The sequence below is a fragment of the Vulpes vulpes genome, chromosome 6 (assembly GCF_048418805.1).
Source record: "Vulpes vulpes isolate BD-2025 chromosome 6, VulVul3, whole genome shotgun sequence".
In the NCBI taxonomy this organism is placed as follows: Eukaryota; Metazoa; Chordata; class Mammalia; order Carnivora; family Canidae; genus Vulpes; species Vulpes vulpes.
The window spans coordinates 106534951-106559244 of record NC_132785.1 but is presented as its reverse complement, the minus strand read 5'-3'; the positions used below and the strand labels follow the sequence as shown (position 1 = coordinate 106559244).

The 24294-nt window shown below is 43.8% G+C and overlaps 1 protein-coding gene across 4 annotated transcripts in view; it reads left to right on the top strand.

The window, feature by feature from the left end:
- The window catches only part of DPF3 (double PHD fingers 3), a 258874-nt gene that overhangs the window by 198591 nt on the left and 35989 nt on the right, over positions 1–24294 (top strand). Inside the window, exon 10 of one of the 4 annotated variants that reach the window (XR_012002230.1) lies at positions 6884–7541. The exons of 2 other annotated variants lie outside the window; for them this stretch is intronic. The gene's annotated coding sequence lies outside the window, so the exon portion shown is untranslated. Of the gene's footprint in view, positions 1–6883; positions 8692–24294 lie in introns of those variants that run through there. One more of the 4 variants, XR_012002229.1, reaches the window with a different exon arrangement.

Genomic DNA, 24294 nt, shown 5'->3' with positions numbered 1-24294 from the left:
ACGAAGGGAACAACCTCACCCACTTTGGGGATGTTCTGTATGTGACCCTGCTCCTGACAAATACGGAGTAAACCTCCTGCGGTGTAATATTCCTGCATGACGTGTGTGAAAAGGCCCATAGAGTTAGTTCCAGTCGATTTCTGCTAAGCGGATACAACCTGCCCTTACTGTCACTCTCCTCCTTGTCATCTGTTCTGTTACTTGGACTTAGATGTTGGATTCATAGCATTGTGACTTGCCCTCATTGATGAACTGTGGGCTTCTGTGTTAATAAAAATATGTCCAACCAATCTATACAATTATTCAAAATCTGTGTAGTTGTTTGTAGTCCCAACATTCTCAATGACATCTTGCCTTTGAACTTGAAAATAAATTTTTAAAAACAGACTTCATTTAAATTATAAGAAGCCACCTAATTTCTGAAGAACCAAAATGAAGAACTGTCTAAACAGGGAAACCTCCTATGGAAAGAATTATCTGAGGATGGTTATTGCTTCTCTATTTTAATTTTATGAGCAGAGCTTGATCTTCTGTTCCTCCTTTTGGGGGTAGTAGATGTCCTCATCTTTCTCAGTTGGTGTAGCGAACCGAGCATAGTAATGTATCCTAGCATGGCCTGAGCACCTTGTCTCACCTTGCTTATCATATCTTCTAACAGACTCAGTCAGAATTTACATCCTTAAAAAACAAAAAGGAGCTGGAGGGGACTTCGAAGATAATCAAGTTCAAATTTTCCACTTTTCAGTTGAGAAAGATCAATCCAGAGAGGTTGAGTGAGGTTTGAGAGAGTGGAATGAATGTGACTTTGAAGACAAATGTCTTTTTTTTGTGACAAATATCTTAAGGTGAAGGAAGGAAACTCAGAGGAGGAAGCTGGCTGTCCTGGGTTTCCAAATGCCTGCACAGTTGATGTTATACCTTTTTCCCCATTTCTCTACATAACAATGGCCAATGTTTATGTAGCAGGCATTGTTCTAAGTGCTTTCCCTAGGACAGTTCATTTAATTCATTCTCATGATTATCCGAGGAGGTAGGTGCTTGTATCAGCCCCATTTTACAGATAAGGAATCTGAGGCTTAGGAATAAGGCTAAAAAAGATATACCTAAGGCCCCCCAGTTAATAAGAAGCCAGGTTTTGGTCCTGGCAACCTGAATCCAGGACCTGTATTCCTTTACTATTGTTCTGTGCTGCCAATTGCAGGGTCCTGTATATGGAATATAGGAATATACATATATACATATTAAGTTTTTTTAATTTATAATTTTTTAAAGTTTGGATGTCATTAGTTTATTATAAAAGAGAGACATGGAAATACTTTATATGATGAAAGCTTTCAGAACCTCACTGGAAGGGGTTAGTTTTCTGTGATGCTATTTCAATAGGATTTTTCTCAGTCTATGTACTTTCCAACAATGTCACCCACCATCTCTAAATTAAAAAGTAACCCTTGTCATCTAGAACTACTTTGGTGCCTCTGTATTCTGGGAGAAGAACTTTATTTCCAACTTTCACACTAACTGGTTGAATCTCTCCACCCTTTCCTTTAGAGGCCAATCCAACAGCTACTACAGTTGCTTGCAGTACTTTTCCTTGATATTTTTCTGGAATCATAACGCCTCCTTTGGTTATGGTTTTGGCTGCACTTCTTTCAGCTCCTTTTCTAACTACTACTTGGTCAAAGAGGGGAAGATAGAGATAGGTAGGTAGATAGATAGATATCCCTCGCTTTTTCTCAGGTCCAATCAAAGAAAGGGGTGTTGTAATGAATATAATTTTAAAAGATAACCTTATTAAAAGCAATTTTAAAACTGAAGAGTAAACAATTGGATCCTCAAAAAGACAATTCTGATTAAAATTTTGTGCAGATTATTGCAGAGAGCTCATCTTCTAAACCATCATTTCTAGACATTCCCTCCTGACTGACACCTATTAGGAACCATGTCCGTTCGTTCGTTCTTTCTTTCTTTCTTTCTTTCTTTCTTTCTTTCTTTCTTTCTTCTTTCTTTCTTTTTTCTTTTCTTTTCTTTTCTTTTCTTTTCTTTTCTTTTCTTTTCTTTTCTTTTCTTTGTGACCTCAGGAGTTGCAAGAGCTATGTGAGCACTGGACACATCTATCATTTTGTTGTTGCTTTTGTTAAATACATATCACTACTCAAATTCAATATAAAAGAAATTAAAGTCATCAAGATGAAAGCAATCTGACTAGTTTCTTTTGTCCTCAGCTCAGGAAAGCACCACCCATAATGACTCAGAAGTGTCACCAAATTTTCCGAGTCTTAGCCCAAAGATGGGAGAACCAAAGATATAGAACTTTCTAAATTTGTTACAACCTTCAAATTCTCTGGGGAGAACCGTTGATGTAAAACTGATGACTGTTGTCTATCTGATGTTTTTTCCCTCCTAGAACAATCTAATCCTTTTTTTCTGTTATTGAGACAGTGTAGGGATCAGGTCCTTTATTCTGTAATAGTTGGAGTGAGAAATATGCATTTAATTTTTTAAAGGTACTTTAAAGTCAGTAATGCAATTTGCTACTGGTATTTGAGAGAGAAGGATTTAATAAAAATATGATGTTCACATCAATTGTACCCCTTTAAACCTTCCTGCTTACTTTGCATCTCTCTATGCACCTAATGGGCTACAGCCTGATATTGCCTTTATATAGCACTTGAGGGAACACAGGATCATTACTCGGGGAGAGAACTAAAAGCTGTTTGGAGGTACTCACTTCACGGTGGAATAAAATTAATTAATATTATCCCAATATGCCTCCTGTTACATCTGATGAATATGATCTTAAACTTGTACTTAAAGTTTGAACAGGCTCATGTATTAGGAATTTTTCTGCAGATTTTGTTTAGCCTTTGGAAGTGAAGTTAATTGTGTTGTGAATTTTTGGAGTGAGGCATTTTTGATCTAGTGAGTAGAAACCTGGAGTAGAAATAAAATGTTCTAGATTCTGGACTTAGTCCCCGTGTAAATTTGTTGCCATGAATATCTGCTTCAGTTTCTCTATCCCTAGTGTTTGGATGTTTCTTACCCTATCATAATATATAACCAACATTATCTCATGATGATTCTTAAAAAAAAAGTTTAGGGTAGGATAGATATCATTTGTTCCGTTTTACTGATGAAGAAACAGATTGATCACGTTAGGTGACTGTCTAAAATTCCAGGCTCAGTAAGTGGTGTTTGGGTCTTCTAAGAATCTTTCCTCAGTCTATTTTGACTTCTCCATAGATCATATTTTGAGATTTCTTGAGTAAGATGAGTAAAGCATTTGAGGTCTTTTATTCAAGACCTCACTGGGTTGAGACATATTTGATTCTGTAAAAATGAAACCAAACAAAACCCAACCCAACCTATGATCACATTAGAATCCTGCCAAGAAGTAGCAATGTTGAAGTCCTTGTGAACTTTCCCAAGGAATTAAGGTTGAGCTTCTTACATGGGCAATGTTTTGGTGGTCATATCGGGGTGGGGGTGAGGGTGGGAGTAGTGAGGTGGCAAGGAGTGAACACTTCACATGCCCAAGAGCTTCTAACACTGGAGAATTGAATTATATGATAGTCTTGTGCTCAATAAAAGTGATTTCTGACCATTTTCTCAAAATAACAGTACAGGAAAAACCATTCTGCTTGATTGATTTACAAAATAGCTGGGAATGATGGAAGAACGCTGTCAGAACTGAATTATTAGCTAAAAAGCATTGGCAGTTAGGTTTTCAAAGTATCTCAGTACTGGCCCTCAAGCAATGACTATGGCTTAAAAATTGTTAATTTTAAAATAATTTCGGATATACAAAACACTCACACAAATAATACAAAGAATTACTATTTACTCTTTACTTAGATTCTTCAAATAATCTCAGTAAAATGATCACAATCAAGAAATTAATATTGATGCAACACTTCTCAATCTACAGACCTTATTCAAATTGTACCAGTAGTCTCACTAATAATGTCCTTTTTCTGGTCCAGGATTCATCTAGGATCACATGTTGTATTTAGTTGTCATGTCCTCTTAAAGCCCTTTAATCTGGAGTAGTTAGTTCCATAGTCTTTCTTTGTCTTTCATACCTTGATGCTTTTTAATTCCTAGGAAGCCCTTCTCCTTGGGTTTGTGTTCTGTTACCTAAGGGCTACTGTCAGGTTATGAGTTTGCATAAGAGTACCATAGAAATAATGTTGCATCCTTATCCGGGCTTATGTCAGGGGGGACATGACTGAATTTCCCATAGTTGGTGACTCAGATGTGTTTGTCCTTTCAGTTCAGGTTCAGGCTAGTATGTTTATATGCTTTGGATGATAATATTTCCATTCATATATGCCTTTGTTTATTTGGCAACTAGAGGTTGAATAACCATAGCATGTATATGTCTACTCAGCCCTGTAAAAGATAGGATAAAATTAAACACGGGACCAATGGATTTGGTATTCACTGGATTTTTGGCAATCTAATTGGGCAGACCGGATATTAACAAGTAGTTAAAAATGTGTGAGAGCATCATGGGGTGATATGTGATTACTTTTGCTAGAGATCATAGTAGTCAGGGAGATTTTCTTGGAGGAAGCCATCCAGATCAACTAAGAGCTCTAGATCGGCTATTGCTATTTAACCTTAGGCAAGGATGTCTGTTTTCAGAGAGGATGGAGGTGGAGCTGAACAAAAGGCAAAGCTGGAGATCACAACCTGAATCATGTAAAATGGCAAAAATCACAGTGTGAAAAACATTTAAGTATCGTTCTGTCGTGTTTTGTTCATGCCATGAGTTTAGTACTTGTTATAACTGTTTGTAGTTCTTTCTCATCAAACAGATGATGTGTTCCTTGAGGGCAAAGATGATGTCATTCATGTCCCTTGGACAGTGCCTGACACCATTGTGCCGTAATTATTTATTGAAATAAACTGAGAACTGAGCAATGTTTCTGAGCTAATTAGTGGAAGGATTTAGTGCCTCATCCCATATGTGGTGGATGCTCAATAAATACTGTGGATGGAGAGGTTGGAGAGGACATATGTGGACATAGCATCCATTGGTCAAGTCCGAGGGAGCCCAGTTCTCCAGGAACCCATATAGTAGTGATGGGAGGTCAGGAGGGAGAAGGAGAATGTGAAGACAGGGGTAAGGGGGAAGGTTGGAGGTGTGTGGAAGCATGGAAAGGTAGCCTTTTTGAAGTTAACTGACATCAGAAGACTAAGAGATAAGGGGACATTTTCAATGGCCTGCAGTTGGCCCAGCCAGAGGAAATGAAGGAGAAAGTGGATGTTAGGAGCACAAGAGCAGGAACCAACCAGCTATTTTCTAGGTGGCTTAACTGGGACAAAAGAAAAGTGTGTGTGTGTGCATGTCTGTTGGGGGTCAAGGATGAGAATTTGAGGAAATTGAAAGGGCATCAGGGTATGGTTATGAGACAGACTCACTCCAAGTGTAGCAGGTGATATCTCACTGCGGGGGTTGGGGGCATTGGGAGATGCACAGAAAAATTCCTGGCAGGGAGTGGAAATTTGGGTACCTGATAAGGGAACACTCAGCAGGTACCTGTGGGAGGTCTGAACACTAACTAGCTTTACCCGTGGGGTGAAGAGTCTAGAGGCAGATGAGATAGTGAAGAGGTGAGCACTAGGGAAGAGGACTGGAGTGTGGGAAAGGGCATCAGGAAAGCAGATCTGAGAGGTCAGACTGTGAGAGGGCATGGGATGAGATGGAGGGAAGGAAATAGGAGCAGACAGAGGGAGAGGGCTTGGTGGTGGGTAGAAATGAGACTCCTCTCAGCCTCCCTTTGAAAACATAAGTAGACAGAGCCTCAGCATCTATACCGGTCCTGTGCCCCTGACCAGTGAGCGAGTAATGGCTTGGATGTTAGAAGGAAAATGGAGCACGGAGGATTCAACTTGGAGTAGACTGAGCCACTCATTTGGTTTTGAACTTTGGTCCCTGCTGCCTTTGCCATTTTCAAGTTGGGCCCTGCTTTTGTTTCCTCTCTCCCTTATTACCCAGCCCAACATGACCTGGGCACTGTTTAGGGGTGCCCATCTCTGCCCTCAGGAACTGCTTCCGGGGTGAAATGTGATAGGGCTTGGTTTTATTGCTTCCTGCTTTGTGCAGAATACTCCATTCCAAAGACTAAAATAACTTAGCAGATTTCATTTCCGCTAGAAGTAAAACCTATTCCTGGTTGGTACTCATCCTGGCTAAAAGACCCACCAGGATTGAACTGCCACCAGGTTCCAAGACTAACAGTTGGGATCCCTGGGCTAGTTGAGGACTGGAATGGATCTTTGGGCTTCGTTCTCTCCCTGAGTAATTCGGACAGCCTGGAATCACTTGGGGTTGAGGGTGAGGGTGTGTGCATGAAGCCTTAGGCCAAATGGGGCATCAGTTGGGGGTGACCTGCTGTGGTCCTACACCCTAGAACTACACATTTCCACTTAGGCAATAGGTGGACAGATTGCATCGTAATGGTCCTTCTGGGGTATTTAAATAGTGAAAAGATGCAGCTTCCAAGGAGAGGGGAAAAAAACAATAGATTTTGCCAGCACCTAGTTTTGCCTACTCCACCACCTAGGGACTGGAAATCCAGCTGCGTCCTCGCTGTTTCTTGTGTTATCCAGTTGCCCAGGCACAGCTGACCTGCCCGATTGCTGGCTGATCTCATGCTGCTGGCGATCAAGGCACGGGAGACGCTAGCCTGGTTCTCCTTGCAGAGCCGTGATCTCATTAGCATGGCTGTAGGTAGTAGGTTCTCTTCCTTCCTTCTTTTGTTTTTCTTTTCAACTCATTTCATTTCCACCACCCCCTTAATTTTTAATCTTTCCTTTTTTAGGTAGTTGTCCTGTACTGTTGTTTTTGTTTTATCTTTCGTTGCCTTTCCCTCTGCAGTCAACTCTGTGACCTGGGGACTCCGGCATCCTACAAGCAAGCCATTTCCGAAGAAGGTGACAAGAAGCCACGTTGATTTGCGCCTCCTCCTCCTCCTCCTCCTCCTCTTCCTCTTCCCTTGCCTGGCCCCTTCCTGCGTGTGTGTTTCAGCCAACACAGGAGCCTGGATTGTGGAAAAGCCTCCAGCGCGACTCAGCTCAGCTCAGAGAAGTCTCGGGAATGGCCTAAGTTTGTGCAATAAGAAGATTTTTTTTTTCTTTTTAAAATTCTTCATTACATTTTCTTTAAGTGTCTGTGAGAAAGTACCCAGGTCAGACTGGAATTGCTCTACAATAGAAATAACTGAACACAAACAAACTGACGGAAAAAAAAAAAAGAGTTAACTATTTTATTTATTTCAATATTTAAAAGAAAAAAGTGCTGACATGGCACAGTATTTTTGTTTAAAGTACCTTCTACTTCAAAAGTTAAAAGCAATTTTGTGAAGACACGAAATCAAAAGAGTACTTAATGTAAAATAAAGACTGCATATTAACTCTAAGGAAAAATACCCCACATTTTTAATAAGAAAATAAAGATCAACTCTGCTCTCTCAGGCTTTTAAAAAAGCCATTCATGTATGTGCTTTAGGTATTTTTATTTCCGCGAGTTGGATGTGGTAAGTGAGGAGTCGATTGGTTTTTTTTTCCCCCCTTCTTCAAAATTCTATTGAAAGTGTTGGTGATGTTATATGGTTATGTGTTTAGACGTGACCGAAATAAATTAGCCACAAAGGCTATCAGCAGTCTCTCCACCCCTGCCCCCCATACGCCCCCCACCCCTGTAGGCAATCCCCATTTATCTGGATGTCAAGAAGCAGCTCGCCTCCTGCTCGTCATGTCTGATGAGGCCTAGTTCAGAAAGGAATTCCATCTAGTGATTAACTGTATCTCTGCGAGTTCAACATTTTCGAACACAGACAGCTTTGTTTACAATAATTCAGTGAAGAAAGAGAAAAAAAAAAGGACAAGAAAATAAGCATCAGCTGAGATGATATTAATTTGGTCACCTAACAACTTCCAGAGGAGACTTGCAAAGGGAGCCTTCTGCTGAGCTGGCTTTGTGGTGGGGGCTAAGGTTCTAGTGTGTCCCCAAGGGTGAGGAAGGCCAAGCTGAACGACAGAAGCCTCAAATGCAGTGGCTCGTGGGGGTAAAGGAGAAAGGCGCGTGTTCTAACATGTCCTTTTATGGCCTTGTGGGTGGAAGTGAACGTGATGGCCTGAGAAATGTAATTCAACACTGTCTGTGGCCTGGCGAAGGACTGGGCTGAGCCGCGAGGCCCCTTGGTTCTATTCCAGGTCTTCTCTGTGTCCATGCTCGTGACTTTCCCTCACTTGCCAGCAGAGTCATAATCACGAATGCACAGTCGAACGCCGAGTGTTCTCGTCAGCGAGTCTTCGAGTGTCAGAGTCCCTGAAATGGGTCTGAGTTTGAGAATCTCTCTTTTGCCTTCGAAAGGGGGAGATTGGATGGGCACAGACGTCCTGCTAGCCCCTTCAGCTTTCTCATTCAAGGCCAGTCCCCCGGGTGGGGGTGGGGGGAGCTTACCAAAAGTGTCTTTGTATGATTTTGTAGCCCTTTTCTGTGACATTTTCTGATAGAAAAGGTCCCTTTTCAGAACGCTAGTAATTATAACAATAACCTACTCTCCAACCAACTCCCGCAAGTTATAATGTGTAGCATTGTGATAAAGCTTTGCATAATGTAGGGTTTGTATCAACTTTGTGTAAGTTTCTGTTAAATAAAAGTCTGTTTCCAATGCTCCTATAGCATCTCTGTAAATTTTGCTTTACCAACCTCATCCTATGTGAGTTCGACCTTCATACCGTCTTGAAAGGATGCTTCCCACTTGCATGCCCGAGGTGTGTTGAGCCTTACCGTTTTTCTTAGAAGCACAGTGCAAAACTGTGGTGCCACTGGCTTGGCTGACAGGTAGTGGCTTGGGAGGTGAACAGTGCCCAGAGTTGGTGCCAGTACCTGCTCTCTGAGTCCAGAGTTACCGTTATCCACCCATCATCACCACAGCCATTGTCACCCTCTCCGGGGAGAGCCTGTTTATGTGTCCAGACTTGATACACCTGTTGAGCGTTGCCATTGTATCTGTGCCAAGAAGAGTTTGGCATAAGAACGCAAGATTTACTGTGCGCTGGGAAAAATCCGGGAGGTTAATGTTTCCATTACTTGAGCAGTGCTCTTGCTATAGGTCCCCAAGCTGCCAGTTGGCACAGCTATAAACCAGACCCTGGATAGGTTTCTTCTTGTGTGTGGAGGTGAATACTCTTCTCCTATGGGTGCTTTCGGTCAGGTGGAACCAGACCAGCCTTTCAGGCCACGTCTTGCCCTCTAAGCAATGTCACATTGTGACATTTATTATGGGCTTATAAGTTTCTCTAGTGGTAAAAAGCCACCCCCCCCCCCCAGCCAAAAACCTGTAGGCTTTTGTTTTCTTTTTATTTCCAAAAATTATGTGTTACATATAATTTCCATTTTAATGTTCAGTGGCATTAAGTACATTCACACTGTTGTACAGCCATTACCTCCATCCACCTCCAGAACTTTCTCATCCTTACCAATTGAAACTCTGTGCCTATTAAATAGAACTCATTCTCTGTTCTCCTTAGCCCCTGGCAACGGCTATTCTACTTTCTGTCTCTATGTATTTAGGCTACTCTAGGTGCCTCATATAAGTGGAATCATACAATATTTGTCCTTTTGTGACTACCATAGTTCTCTTCGCATAATGTCTTCAAGGTTTATCTATGTTGTAGCAGGTACCAGAATTTCCTTCCTTAAGGCTGAGTGATACTCCATTGCATGCATATACCACATGTTTATTTCTCCATTCATCTGTTGACAGACACTTGGTGTAAATAGTAAGTTTTGCACATTTATTACATATCACTCACTTCCTCTGGTGACTTAAATTTGAGACACTAGGCCAAATTCAGAGGCCACCAAGGGAATTAAATATCTTCTTAGGAGGGAAGTAATTGCACCTGAAGTCTTCTAATTTATGCCCTAGAAAAGGGTACCTTGATTCTGATGGACAAACATTCTCTATGTAAAGTGTGTCTTACCTCATGACTAAGGCTTTCTTTGTAGATACTGTCTTTGGGTTGCTTATAAGGATAGGATGTCTAGCATGCAGCTGTAGTATCAGTGTAAATAACTAAGGACTAGAAGGGACCCACCAGAATCTATTGTCTTTAATGGTGGCCCATGAAGGTAGGGAGGGCTTTTTCAAATGATAGTGAGTTGTTGGCAAAGCGTGCATATGCTCTATATCTGTAGATGGTCACTGATCAAGAGGGAGGGGAAAAGTATGCACATGAACCAAAGAATGAGAAAGAGAAACATCACTCTCCTCATCCATTTGGAAATATATTAGTTCACACCAAAGGTTAGCTCTGAGGTCGAAATTCTAATGCCTACAGAGCAGGTATCTTCAGTGAGTGAAGCAGGCCAGGCATGAGAAAATTAACAGTGCCAGGGAGAGGGGGCAGCCCTTGATAGTCAACTTTAGGACATGGGGAGACCCTGGGCAGTGGTAGGGAGTGTATAGAGCCAGATAGCACCTGCGCTTTGAATGGGACAGCCACTACCAGCTCAAAGGACGCCCCCTGCAGGCACGTGGCTTAGGGTTCTCAAGTCCCAAGTTTTTTTAAGAGGGACCAAAAATTTAAAAATTTTGGTGAGATCTCCCCAAAATGTTGGTAGTAAATTGGAAACACTAAAAATCAGTTTTGTGTGGACTAAACCAAATGTGAATGTGTATAAGACACCCTTTGATGACTTTGGGACAGTCTTCCCCAAGGGCTCCAGTCTAGGTAAGGTTGAAGTTGAGGATGGAATGCCTTGACCAAACTTCTTCACTTCACCTACCGAATTGTCTAATGGTAACCTGACTTAGAATTGTTATGTACTGGGAATGAGCCCCTGGGGTGGTCTCTGAATGGAGCAAGGTCATTATTGAGCACATTAGGGACTCAGGATGTAGCTCTAGTAGAAGACATTCCTCTATCCAATCCCTTTCCCTCCACATGTATAGCCCCTGAGTGGGGCTATAGAGTTTAAATATATAATTTTTTATTCTTTTTCTTTATTTCACTTTATTATTATTGCTGACCAGTCATCTATTGTACCACATTCCTTTTACCCTTCTTTTCCTTTCTAAGATTTCCAAATTACTCCATGTGACCAGAACTCAATTTAAGTTTTATTGTATCTCCAAAAGAGCAGATATAGGACTTTCTTTGATTAAGAGAAATATATATATATATTTAAAAGTATATTAAAATATATTTTTTAGAGAGATAGAGGGTGGGGAGGGGCAGAAGGAAAGGGAGAAAGAGAATCTTAAGCAGGTTCCATGCCCAGCACATAGCCTGATGTGGGACTTGATCTTATGACCCTGAGATCAAAATCAAGATGGACACTTAACCAACTGAGCCACCCAGGTGCCGCTGAATAAATATATATTTTACAAAGTATTCTCTGAAATGAGATGCATAGAAGATGTAAAATATTGAAAAAGAAAAAAATATTTCTGGAGAGACATACAGATTTATAGTATATATTATATATATATGTATATATATATATATGGGTTTTATTCAGAGAGAGAGAGAGAGAGGGTGGGGGAGGGACAGAAGGGGAGGGAGAGGGACAAGTAGACTCCATGCAGAGTGTGGAGCCCAACCTGGGGCTTGACCCCAGCACTCTGAGATCATGACCTAAGCCCAAGGATTGGATGCCCAACCAACTGAGCCACCCCGTTGCCCCTATGTGAATTTATATTTTATATAAAAATATATATGTCACTCCAGAATTTTTGTTATTTAAATTTGTCTTAAGTATTTCACATCTTATATGTGTCTTATTTCAGAAGACACTACAAGGGAGAACAGATTTCATGCAAAGTAGTATATACAAAAGCTAGTCACTTGGGTCAAGGTTGTTTTCTTGCTATATTTTCTTTGGTCCAGATGAAGAAAAGGCTATTCTGAATGAGCAGTTTGTTTTCCTTATGTTTTATAATGGAGGCTCTGTAAACTTTTCCTGTAAAGGTCCGGATAGTAAATATTTCAGGCTTTGCAGGCTAGACATCTGTTGCTGCTACTCAGGTCTAGGGTTGTAGCATGAAAGCAGCCATAGACAATATATAAATGAATGGGCATGGCCATGTTCCTATAAAACTTTATTTATAGAAATAGGCAACTAGCTGGTGAGATTTGGTCCATGGGCCATAGTTTGCTGATCCTAAGCCAGAAATAGAGAGTATTATACTATTAAACTGGGGGTTGATGGATGGTGATGATATTTAAGGCCTTTTCTAAGCATCAGGACTAAGGTGAATTTCACATCACCAGGTGAAGGGCAAGAGGTGCATTTCTTGATCAGTAATTTAAGCTGTATTGAAGGCCCATATGCAAAAATGTTTTTGAGCCAAAAAATTCCATCATGAGTTGTTAGTAAGCTATTAGGTTTTCTAGTTTTGGTGCTGACTCCAAACTACAATAGTACAGTGCCTATAAATAATCCAACCAGTCGACATGCTAGTCATACAAAATGGTGACTCTTAGAGCCATAATGACCAACATCATTCATCTTTACCAATTTAAGTATGAAAAAGGCCAACTTTAAAATAGCTGAATTCATGCAAATGGCTCCTGTGAGCTAAGTGAACATAGACCATGGTTTGCGTATGAGGTAAATAATAAAGGACATTTAGTAGAGCCCAGCTTAGGAGGTGTAGGGTTGTTGCAGTTAAAGAAATGACCTCTTTCTGATTCTCCGATGGCTGTGGGTCTCTGGAATTGTTAGTTATGAGGTGTTGAGGATGTTGCTGAGGTGCCTTTCTTTCTGAGAACTCAGATGCTTTTGGTCAGATTCAGAATCAGAACACTTTTACAACTCAGTACCTTACATCCCTAAAGAACCGATGAATCATTGTCTTACTTAGGTGGTAATGAAGATTCCTGATACCAGACCTGCTACTGTATTCAAACATTCTTACAAGTTAGTATGGGATGATCCTGATGGGTGGCCTATGAGCTAGTCATGCTAGGTGACAGCTGCCTTGCCAATTTTACGAAGAGATGCTCTTTAGCCATTGTGAGAGGATGCTCCATTGTTTTGAGAGAATGAGTAACTTTTCAGATTTGAGGGTGTGTGTTAGTGGTGCTTATTGCTAAGTTCCCTGAGTTACTTCCAAGTTTTCTTTACAGGGTTAAGGTTTGGGATTGATATATTGAATGTCTGCTCTACCCTGTGATCATACCTGAGGTCACCCAGACGTTAGCTTTTAGGCATTGACTTGAAGGAGAAAGATTCTGTATTTTGTATTTTATATAAATGTGGTGTCAGCAGCACAATCCCTTGGTTACCTGATCTTTCCTTACACCAGAATAGGAACTACTTCAGTGTCAGGTGATAACAGTGGGCATCAATGGTTTAATACCCACCTGACTGATGTAATTATGGTGACTGTGCTATTAATGATCACCTGGCAAGACATCATCATCATAACTGAGACAGACCTGGAAGTTCTAGTGGAACTCTAGCTGAAGGAGTAGCGCGCTGTTTATTTTTAAGTTAGCATTATGCCAGGCTGTGTTATATTGGGTATAATGTGCAAGGGCTGGAAAGTATTTCCCCACTTCTATTTAATATTTGACACCACTGTGTTTGAATTAGCTGAAAATAACTGGGAAAACCAAAAAATACAGAAAAGAATGTTAGCAATAATTGAAGGGATGAACAATAAAGCCCTTTAAGAAAAGGGTAAAGGATTTGGGGTTAGCTTGGGGAAGAAAATTGGCATCACTTAATAACTATCATTATGTGCATAATTGAGAAAAAGGCACTGATTTTTTGGTCTCTAGAGAGGACAGGAGAAGTAGGGGCTTCGAACAGACTGATAAACAGTTCTTTTGACATCAAGAATTTTTGACTTACTGAAGCTCATATGGCCTCACCGATAGCCAAACACTTCTGCACGGAGTTAGGGGTGAGGGCTAGAATGACCTCTCAGGGTCTCGTCAAGTTTGGCAATACTTTGAATTGTAGCTGGGGAACCTGTAAGACTTAGTGTCTGACTCACCACCAGGGAGTGGAGAGGCAAGGGGAGGATTGGTCTTATGAATGCATATTGTGATCATTAACCAAAATTGCATTTCTACGCTTGTTCCTATTCATACCAAAGCAATGTCCCAAGGCCGAATGGGGACTTCCATTGTTTGGATAATGTGAGATGCCAGCTGGAAAGTGAATGCAGTGGCAAGAGACATTTTCCTCCAGAGAAATGTTGAGTAAGAAGCAACTGGAAAGGACAGTAAGGCCAAAAGGCCACAAGGGAAAATAGTTCTGCCGAAACTCCATCTGAGTTCTGAGTTCCATGCTGGTTCTCATCTCACTGGGCTCCACCATGTCCAACATCATCCTCGGGGCATGGATTTTGTACTTGCTCATAGGACCTGGATAGTATTCTCAACTTGATCTTGGATGAACAACTTCACTAACATTCATGGTTGTCTACTCCTCTCTCCCCAACCTAATAGGTAGGGAAAGAAAGGTCTTAAAATGATAAAGTTAATTTTATATTTCTACTTATAAAACAAATTCTGCTTGGAAAAGGCAGTGGTCAGGGTTCTTTCTACATAACTTAGAAAAGAACTCCTATAGCTTTGCTCTATGTTTGATTTGAAGAGATAGGAAGGATTGTACTGTATTTTTAGTGTGTGAAGTCAACTTTCTGAGGACCCAAAATATAAAAGAGATTGGGAATGGGGAATGCTTGTGTAATAAGGAGTGAAGGAGGGGTGCGATGAGTTGCTGCCATGAACACTTATGCTGAAGTTTCTCCTTGGCTGAGTTATGGGTTCAAAGAGACTGGTAGTTTGTAATCCTGAGAAGTTCTTTAGTTAAAATAGATTGTTTTCCCTCCGTAGACATCAACCTTTCCTCCGTAATTGAAAAATAGATCAATACGTTTTGACCACATACTGTTACTTTGTATAATGACCCTCCAGTTATTGGTTTGCTTTATGCTCCTGATCAATTAATCAAACATTTATTGAATGTCTTCTATGTTGCAATAGCGTGCTAGGTTTTGCAGGGCATAAGAGAGAAGCAAAGGGGAGTTGAGACAAACTTTCTGGGGGTACTTTGTATGTGCTGGTCACTGACAGGTTTCTTATAGAGGTTAGCTTGTTAAAGCTGTATATCAGTCTTTTGAAGTTCAGATGTCTATTCCTATTTCACAGATATGGAAGCTGAGGCTCAGGGAGATTGAGTTGACAACCGTAGTAGTCACAGCTGGTAATGCCTGATTTTTCCAATCGAGGATTTTCTGGCTCTGACTGTCTCCACTGTGTAAGTCATCTTTTCTGTTCACAAAGAGGGGAGACAGGTGGTTAGCATATTATTCAAGACAAGACCACTTATAATTAAGTGCCAAGTTGGTACAAAATATGAGTGTCACATGAGCTGAGCAAAAGGAGTTTCCAGCACAGGTAGTAGCAGCAAGGGAGGTCTTCGTGGGACGATGAGTACATTTGGGGTGAGCAAAGAGAAGACAGGCCACTGAAAGGGGGAAATACCTGAGCAAAAGCACAGAGGTGTGAGCAGCACGGTGGGGTTGCAGCCAAAGTGAGATGAGCCTGAATGGAGTGGGGGAAGATCCTGGGCTGTGGAGAGAAGTCAGAGGAATGTGAATATCATCCACATCATGGTGGGTCCTGACCCACAACGTGGGAAACAGGAATGGGAGGAAGTCAGTGTATCCCGGGTTTTTGAGCAGAATGAATGTGATGTTTAGGATGGCTGTATGGGGACATGTATAGCCAAACTACACGTGTCACGAAGATTGGGTTCATATACTCTTCCCTACCAGGCTGCCTCTGACACTGTCATGACTCTGGGATCCTAGCGGAGAGAAGTGGTCAGGATTCCTTCTAAATGACCTGTGACATAACCGCAGTGCACCTGTCTTCTGTGTGATGCTTACTCAACGGATAAAATGTTCATCTTGCTGGGTATCAAATGATTCTGTGGGCTTTTTCTACCAAGTATTATTCTGAAGCCAGAGAAACTGCTCTTTTACTACCTTCTGGTTTGTAACACATTTGAGGAGGGGTATGGGATATCCTGAGAGGCTGGTTGGCCCCAGAAAGTTTTGCATCTAAGAGATCAACTGAAATTTGGGGTCGAATCTATGATTGTCCATTTAGTGAAGTTGGAGAAAGAATTTATTTGAGAAAGTGCCCTTTAGACCTATAGGTCACTGAATGTGTAGTTGAGGAGAATCAAGGAAGGGAGGCTCAGATTCTGGTCATTGCCTTTGTTTGGGTGTGCAAGCTCCTTTTGGCATCATTGCCTGTTTGCCTGTAGCTGCTTTACATGTGGAGGAATCAAGAAGTCCCCAGATGGCAGATCCTGAGTCCTTACTTCTATGCATTTCTACCTCCTGTGCTCATGTCTCCCCACTTCATCTTGTCGGCGGGTTCTTCGCTGGCCCGCAGGGCTTACAGATGTGTAGCCATGTGTGGGGAACAGCCATTATGAGCCCAAAGAGTAGGGCCGACTTCTCCAGATGGCCAAGAATGGTTGGCACTTCCTGACATGCTAAATGATAGCCACCACACTCTCAAGGTTAGTCTCCTAGCAGCCTCGACAGGTTACTACTGTTGCACTTGGCAGATGCATGGGCCCAAACTCAGAAGGGTTATGTGACTTGGTCAAAGCTGCACTGAAGTGGCAGGCCCAGGCTAGGACTCTAGATCTTTAGTGCATTCACCTTTGCTTATTATTTGCCTGTAATGTTCAGTGGCACTTGTGTTGGCTTAGGCATACCCTCAAATGGCAGAGCTCTGGACTGAAAAGGTCATCCGACAGCCCAGAACTGAAACCCCCAATAGAGTAATATCCATCTTTCCTCTGAGAAAAGCAAAACCCATCGGATGCCAGCTTCTGGATCCACTCCTTTTCCCCCCCTGCCACCTCCACACTCTGCCCCCACTGACATTTATGCAGCACCTGGGTCTCATACAGCACGGTCTCACTAAACCCTTTCAAAGTCCCTCTTTCCTTCATCTGCCTTTAGATTGTAATGTTGATGCAGAGCTGGTACAGCCAGCGTGCTGGGGGGGCTGAGTGTTAACTGCATCCAGTGCAATGTTCTGTGCCTGTTTCCTGCATCCACCTACATCACCTGCATACTGGCTCGAAGTGTAACTGTGTGCCCTGCAGAAAACACCCCAGGCCTGCCTCTAATGGCACATTAGGTCTATCACAGGCAGCTCTCAGAGTTGATTTTGCCCTACAGAGGTTGAGAAGGTTGGCTTTAGAAAAGAAGTCCCTGCCTGGTGATTGGCGCAGAGAGAGATCTTCCGAGACAGCAACTTGCCCTTCCTGCTCCCTCTCCATTAATTCCAGGAAACTCTGCGGCTGGCTCTCCCCTGCCCCCATCCTCTGGTCTCTGTGCTGTGCTAATCACAGCTCATTTCTGCTGCATGCCTCATTTGGGGGAAGAGCACTCCAGGGCTCCCAAAATGTGAAGAGGGAAATTACGGATGGTTGGCCAAATGAGTCAGCCCATGGCCACTTGGGACAGCCCTCCTCCTCCCTGGAAGGCCCCTGTGCCTTGTTCCAGGGTTTACTGGGAGGATGTTTCCACTTGGGCTTTTCCTGTGGATCAGATGGGGTTTTGTATTCTAAGGGAGAGAAGAAGCACCAGGATCCCGAAGCAGCCACACACCCACCATCACACATTCTCTAGTCTCATCACCGCTTCTAACAGCCCTGGGATGTTGGGCCCATTTTACAGCCAAGGGAACCGAGGAAGAGAAATGGCAAGTATGACCTGCCTGAAACTAGGCAGATGCACATGTCTATCTGACTTCAAAAGCCAGTGCTCTTTCTCCTTTCTAGCCTGTGTCCAGAGAGGGGGACACTTCTGCATTTTCCCCTCTCATTTCTTAAATCAAGAGCTCTGGGCTTCTATTCACTCTTGTTTCCTTTCCCCCAACCTCCTATGTGAAACTTGCCCCTTTTTTGTAGTGGTGAGTCCTGCTGGCTCCTGGGAGAGTCCATCCTGGCTGGGAGTCCAGTTTCCCACTGGCTGGGCAGCATTGTGGGTTTAGCCAGTAGGCTAATGAATCTAGGTTTCCCAGCAAGGGCTGGCTGGGTCGTTGCAGAGAGCCAGCTGCCCTGGCCAGGCTCCCCTGTGGGATGGCTGTAGGTGTCTGAGAGCCTGTCAGGAGGGGCGCAAAGAGCTTCCTCTCAATCCCAGACAGGGTATTTTTCCTTTCCTTTGCCTATCATTACTTCATTTTAAGTCTCCAGGCATCATTTGGTTGATCTACTTCAAAAGAAATTCATTCTCCGTCTTTGTAAATAAGGAATCCAACCTGGTATTAGATGAATTCCAAAGTTGTGGGATACCATTTTGGTGAGAACGTGCCATTAACCAAACAAACCAACTCACCTTTTTCTTCCATCCCCATTTGCTTGCTTTAGTCCCATTGTCCAGAGGTTTCTTAGAAGGGTCCCTTTTCTGTGAAAGCCATTAGATCTATCCCTTCTGGAAACTTCTACATAAGAGGCTGTGGAAAAGGGAGCCAGGTGCAGGAGGGACAGTACCCAGGAATATTTTGGCCCGAGGGTTGTGATGTGCATTCATCCTTCCAGAAGGTAGGGTCAGGGAGCAGTCAGCTGGTGGGGCCCCATGAACTCTCTTTTTTTTTGCTGTGGTAGCTGAACAGGAGCCAGGGGCAGCCCCAGGAGCGGGGCACCATGGTTCCAGACCACCTGGGTTATACTCCCGGGAGCCAATCCATGCTGTAGAAAGACTTAGGAGATCTGGGTCAGCCTTCCAGCCTTGCTGCCACCTTTCCCTGTGGCCCTGGGCAGGTCACTTCACCTTTTGGGGGCTCAGTGTCCTCAGGTGTTTGGAGAAGGGATTGGACCAGGTGATCCAAGGCTCACTCTGGTGCTGACAGTCAGAGGCTCTGAGTAGACTGAATAAGGACCCTATGACCGAGCTAGCTTGTCTGAGAATCTGCTTTGCATTTTAACTGTGGCTTTTTGGAAGTCAAGTTTTTCAGCCACGGGGGTCACTTCAGTGGTGGAAGTTCCAGGCACTGTTCCAGGGGTTTCTGAAAGAGAGATGGCAGTTTATATCTTGCCCTGCCCCCCATTACTGTCGGAGCAGGGTCCTCCTGTGTCCTCTCTGTTTGTCGATGCCTGTGAATCCCCACCAGCCCAGATCCATCCACCTCCTTCCCTGCTTGGAGAGGCAAATGGAGACCTGACTGGGTTGGGTTAGACTGGGCATCTTCTGTGTGGCTCCTGGGACACCTGTGGGGGGTGTGCACCTGCAGAGAAGCATTGATGTTGCCCAGCTCTGGCCTTCCAGAGGGCAGGCTCCATTGTCCCACAGGCTGGGCCCATCTCACATGAGGCATTGGCCCTGACTGCCACTCTGTCCTAGGCTGTTGGGTGCAGAGAAGAGGCCTCAGAGTGGATCTGACAGAGGAGGAAACAGACATAGAAGAGTCACTGTCAGGATGTCAGGGCTCTCTCAGGGCTGTGTAGGCCTGAGGCTCTGGAAGCCTCTTCCTTGGGCCTCTTCCTCCAGCTACCGCCTCTATCCAGGCTCTGTTCTTTCCCTTTTGGTTTTAGGGAGCTAATTAGTTTCTTTGCCTCTAAGCTCTTATAGTTCCTCAACTTTAGCTCTGGGATGGCCAGGTTTGGAGGTGGCCTTGACCTGATTTTGCCCTGGGGTGATGCAGGAGTGCCTTTAATCCAGGATTCTGGATTAGCTGTGGGGACTGGAAAGACAAATTCCCCCAAATCCTCACAGCACCCTGCTGACTCCTCAGATTCCCCTCACACTCTCCAGCCTGGAACGTGGACAGGGGATAGGGGTTGTGGAAAGGAAGGGAGGACCTTAGTGCAGGAGGGCAGCCCTCTGACTGGGGAAGCCACTGGATGGTCATAGCCCATTGCTCCCCAGCAGGTGGCCAATTGGCCCCTCAGCCTCCTTGTGTCAGGAGAAGGGTCTCTCTCCACGGTCTGTTTCCTGTGGCTGAGTGGAATGGTAGTTGCCTGCACAGATGTTGGGATAAGATGTGGCTGTGCATCCTGCCTCTGCTAACCCTTGGCTAGGACATCTTGAATAGATTACTTCCCTATTCTGAGCTTTAGCTTCTATAAAATGGGGACAATGACACCTGGGTCATAGGTTGTTTCAAGCATTAAATGAGGACGTGTATTTGAAGTGTCTAGCATGCAGGAACTGTTAGTAGTAATAGTGCCAAATACTCTTCTAGGAAAGATTCAGAGAATTGAATTTTTACATCTTTTTAAGAATTCAGCCAGAATTCTGGCTATGTCTCCTGAATAAGAACCCAAATCTCTTTTCTGAGTTCTTATTTTCATTCTCTTACCTATTCCTTTTAGCTTCCTTCTTTGTCTCTCGTCTCCCTCCCCGCCCCATGTCCTACCCTCAGATTTACTAATTCTTCCTCTTCTCACTTTATCTCTCCTCTCTGTTCTCATAATTTCTGGAACCTGTGATCACCTATTTCTTTACTTATTCATGATCCCAGATGCACCTTGGGAGTTCTGAAAGCTGGTGCCACCAGCTTTTCTGCTTGCTATGAGTTCTACCTCCCAGCTCCATGAACGTACTACAGCCCCCCAACTGCAGGCTCCCCTTCTGGTTTCAGGGTCCCTAGCACTCCTTGAGATGGGGATTTTCCCACAGTGATCCTTTGCCATCTTGGATCTTTCTTAGTTTTAGTCTTTGGATTCCCAACCACCATGGCAGGTGGATGTATGAGTCTGGAACTCAGGGCACAGGTCCGTGCTGGGGAGGTCAATTTGCAAGTTACAAGTGTGTAGATGGTATTTGGGGGAAGTGAGTTTAACTAGATAAAAAGAAGAGTCTGGAGTCAGAGAGAGGAGGGGATTCCAGCAAAGGAGATCAATAAGGGGCAGCTGGGGAGATGGGAGATGGGCAAGAGATACAGAAAGGGGATGGAGGGCACTGGCCCTTTTGAGGAGTCAGGCTGAAAAGATGAGCAGAAATTGAGTCCTTGATGGAGGGGAGGCTCAGTCGGGAAGGATCTTTTTGAAAGACTGGAGCTCTTACGATGTGTTTGTATGCCAGCAGAACTATTGACTAGAGAGAGAAATTGATGCCAGAGGAAAGAACAGCAGGAACAGAGCTCTCAGGGAGGTGTGAGAGGTTGGGATCCTGGCACAACTGGAGGATTAGCCTTGGGTAGGAGCTGGGAGAGTTTGTTTCTGGTAATAGGAGGGGCATAGGTGCAGGGGGCTGGGGAGATGTGCATGGAGAAGATGAGATCATTTTATTCTGATCACTAATGTATTTTTTCAACCAGTAAGGAGAGTGTGAGGAAGCAATGCAAACTATGGGAGACTGGAAGAAATGAAGACGTGTGGGAGAGTGGTTTGACCAGAGAGATATGGGGGTACTGCCAAGATCTGTGGTCACCATTTCAATGAAGGCTGTTCAGCACAGTGGCTTGGGTGCAGGCACAGAGCAGGTGAGGATTGGGCTTAACTGAAATTGGGGTAAGTAGGAAAGAGAGAGGGGGTCAGCAGATATATGCAGAGGTAGCACTTCAAGGATGAATGCGGAGTCTCTGGATACGGGTGTGCAAGAAGCAATGCGGGGAGGACAGGGCGTGGTAACAAGTAGCGGTTGGAGCTTCTGATGAGACGAAAGTGCTGGCACACTCAGTGAGTAAGGACCAGCCTGGCTCTGATGAGCTGTCCCCTTCTGATTTGGGCTTAGGTATTTTCCTCTTAAAATGGCTAAATAGACACTAAAATAGAAAATGGTGGAAAGCAATGCTCGTTCTGGGGCTAATTCATTCATCATTGAAAGAGTGCAATTTAATTAGGCTGCAAAGATATTCAATGATTTGGAACAACACAATGGAAATGCCACCTTAACTCTTTCTTACCCCGTCAGCTCAGTCCCACTAACACTGGGGTGGGCACTTGGGTTTGTTCTTATTGACACAAAGGAAATACTCTGAATGCTTTGTTGTCTAAAGGACCTTATCTTGGGGAGAGAGCATATGTTGCCTGTTGGAGGCCCCAGAGAGGAAGCGAGGGCCTCCTGTTTATGCACAGGACTCAGGGGTCTCTGGCACACAAAACTGCTATCAGGAAGATATAGCTTATGTCTGGACACTGGCCAATATGAATTGATGTCTTTTGCATCCAACAATCACAGGACCGTCTGAAACACTTAAGAGTATGTCCACAGTAGGCTACGAGGTTGAGAGAAATGCAGAATTTCTGGGAATGAGAATAGAGGCTGTTGGTTGGTGCCAAAACAAAGCAGAAGAGTGGTAAAACCTTGCCTTTTTTTTTTTTAAGTGTTTCCCAGTTTCACAAAGCAGTAGCACATACCCCATTGCTGTGATCCTCACAATAGAAGGATGAGGTGGGCAGGAAATGTTCTGGAGTCCCATTTGACCAAGGTGGACTCAGGATCAGAGTAGCTGGTAGACTTGCCTGTGGTCCCATATACCAGCATCGTGGTGCAGTTTGCTGATATGTAGGATCCCTGAGGAGAGCCTAGGAGGCAGGGAGTCCCAAGGACCCAAGTGTGGCCCAAGGACCCCTGCCCCTGTCAGGATCTGCATCTCCCCTGGTGCTTCTTATGGGCTCTAAAGTTGGAAAGCCACAGGATCACCAGAATGGCATTGCTTTGGTATGGGGAAATGGGAAGACCAATGACTGATATTTTCTTTCTGAGGTCCTTGTGCTACATAGGAAAAGGAGAACTGCCCCCTCAAGGCAAGGAGAGTGAAAGAGGTGCGACTGCTTGGAAGGGGTTGGGAGGTTAGGTACAGCACACGGCAGTTGATAGGAACTGGATCAAGGGAGCCTGATTTGACCAGCCCACATGGGGCCTCGGCCGCAAAGCAACATTACACTTGCCATAAGTGTTCCAGCCTTGGAGCTCTGCCTCTGACCGTGGCTGGGAGGGCCTTCTACATCCTCCCTGATGTCACTCAAAAGTGGCATAGTGTGAGTGCTGAGAGTATGCGCTGGCTGTGGTCCAGCAGTCCCCCAGCCTCCTGGCACTTCAGTTTCCTTGTCTGCATTGGTCTTTACGGAAGTGGGGCTGGCCTTGAAGGATGAATAGAAGTTCCAAGGGTAGGCAAAAGGTGGAAGTGGTATTTCATTGATTCTTTTATTTGAATATGAATTGACAGTTTCTCTCATTCGATGAGAGTTGTGTTGGTGGAGAGCTGGGGAGGGAAGTCAGATTAGAGAGAATGAAGACTCAGTGGGTATCCCAGAAAGAGGAGTAGATTTCGGGCAGTGCATCTCAAAATTCACTGTGCACACGAGTCACCTGGGGATCTTGTTATAATACAGATTTAGGTTCATAGGTCAAGAGTGGGCGTTTCTAACAAGCTCCCAGGTGATGCTCAGGCTGCTGGTTCATGGACCACACTTTATGTAGCTCGAGTATAGACCATCTGCTTGACAGGTTTGGCTATGAATGGGAGCTGAGGGATAGGACAGAGAGACCTTTGTGTGCAAAAGTGTGAAGTGCAAAATGAGCGGGTTTTAGGGGGGGTGGGGTGGGGTGGGGAGTGAGAGGAATTTGGCAGGTGCTTTTCCGTGTGGCTGTAGTGGTAGTTGGGTCAGTGGTCATGAAAGAAGATGAATCTAAAAAAGGCAGTTGTGACCAGACAGCAAAGAGGCTTGTAATGCTAAGGAGCTTACTTCTGACCGCGGGCAATGAGAGACAGAGGAATTACTTAACGAGAGGTGGGTTGATACCTCATAACTGCTGGAGTAGTTTTTAAAAATATTAACTACTATTTTAAAAAAATCTCTTTAGAAAGAGTCCGTAAGATCATTTTCTATGAAAACAGAAGTATGTGACTGTGGGAATACCATCTGTTAGTCCAACCACAAAACTGTTGGGTGAGTGATCCTAGTTATTTGGATAGGGTCTTTGACTCACAGAAAGGGAAACAGGAGTTAAATATTTGGTGAACTGCTTAAGGTTTGAATCCTTAATTCTCACAGGAGGCTTTTAACCTATTAAGCTTATCAGCTTCCAGCTCATAGGTAGCAACTCTTTTATTTTTTAAAAAAGATTTTATTTATTTATTCATGAGAGAAACACACACACACACAGAGAGAGAGAGAGAGAGAGAGAGAGGCAGATATATAGGCAGAGGGAGAAACAGGCTCCCCGTGGGGAGCCCAATGTGGGACTTGATCCCACAACCCCGGGATCACACCCAGAGCCCAAGGCAGATGCTCAACCACTGAGCCACCCAGGCGTCCCACAACTCTTTTTTGTT